The sequence below is a fragment of the Dromiciops gliroides genome, chromosome 6 (assembly GCF_019393635.1).
Source record: "Dromiciops gliroides isolate mDroGli1 chromosome 6, mDroGli1.pri, whole genome shotgun sequence".
NCBI lineage: Eukaryota > Metazoa > Chordata > Mammalia > Microbiotheria > Microbiotheriidae > Dromiciops > Dromiciops gliroides.
In genome coordinates this window covers 134584730-134585806 of record NC_057866.1, presented here as the reverse complement: position 1 = coordinate 134585806, position 1077 = coordinate 134584730, and positions in this window count along the sequence as shown.

Here is a 1077-nt window from a genome sequence, read left to right as displayed (position 1 = left end):
AATAATGAAGAGCAAAATGAGCAGAACCAAGAGAACATTATATTCAGTAACAGCAATGTTTTTTTAAAGAACAACTTTGAGTGAATAAGTCATTTTTGACTACTATACATACCCAAATTAACCACAAAGAACATATGAAGGGATATGCTATCAGCATCTAGAGAAAGATGTGATAAATGGAAGTATTTATAGAATAGTTTTACATATGTGCATATGGATAAACACACATATGTGTGTACATACACACATATTTGTGCCTAATGGTAGTCATCTCTAGAATGGGAGGGGGAGAAAAATTACATGATAAATGTATTATATCTTTTAAAGGAATAGCAAGTTGTGCATAGATTTGTAGTTTCATGTACAATCATTTTTTTTTCTATTCTACTGCTTTGGAAAGGCTTGTTTTATTTCTTAACTTCAGAATAAAATCAATTAATTTTTTAAAAATCTATTTTAATCAACAACATTGTATGCTTCCCAAAAGGAGTGAATGACATGTTCATAACAACGTGATTGCCACTTGCAGAAAAAAAGCACTCCACCATTATCAGTGGATCTGCTTCCATTATCATGAACCCTGGTGAAATCAAAGAAAAAATATGAACTTTTGGAGACACTCAATATCAAAGTAACAAGAGAGGGCAAAATCATAAGTCTGACTCACTTTAATACCAGAGTAGGCAAAGGTTATCAGACATGCAAAGAGAACTTTGGAGGAATAGAGTTGGAAACAGCAGCAATGACTGTCACTTAGTACTGAAAGCTCATACCTTTCATGGCCTTTCATCACCAACAGCGTCTTCCATTTACTTAAATGATATAAAACTTCACTGATGTATTCTCATAGTAAATATTGTCATAGAATATACAAACATTATTAGAAGGAAAGACAGGCAAGATATGAGTGATGAAGGCAATGTGTGATACAAGTCCTTTCTAAAGCGGGAATGGCAAGCATTCAAATTCTACTGCAGAGAGTGCAAATACAATAGCCTGACAATGTTGTTTGAATGCCAAATATATATTTTTCTAAAAGACCATCATATGTTGAATTCAAATAGAGCAAGGGTTCAC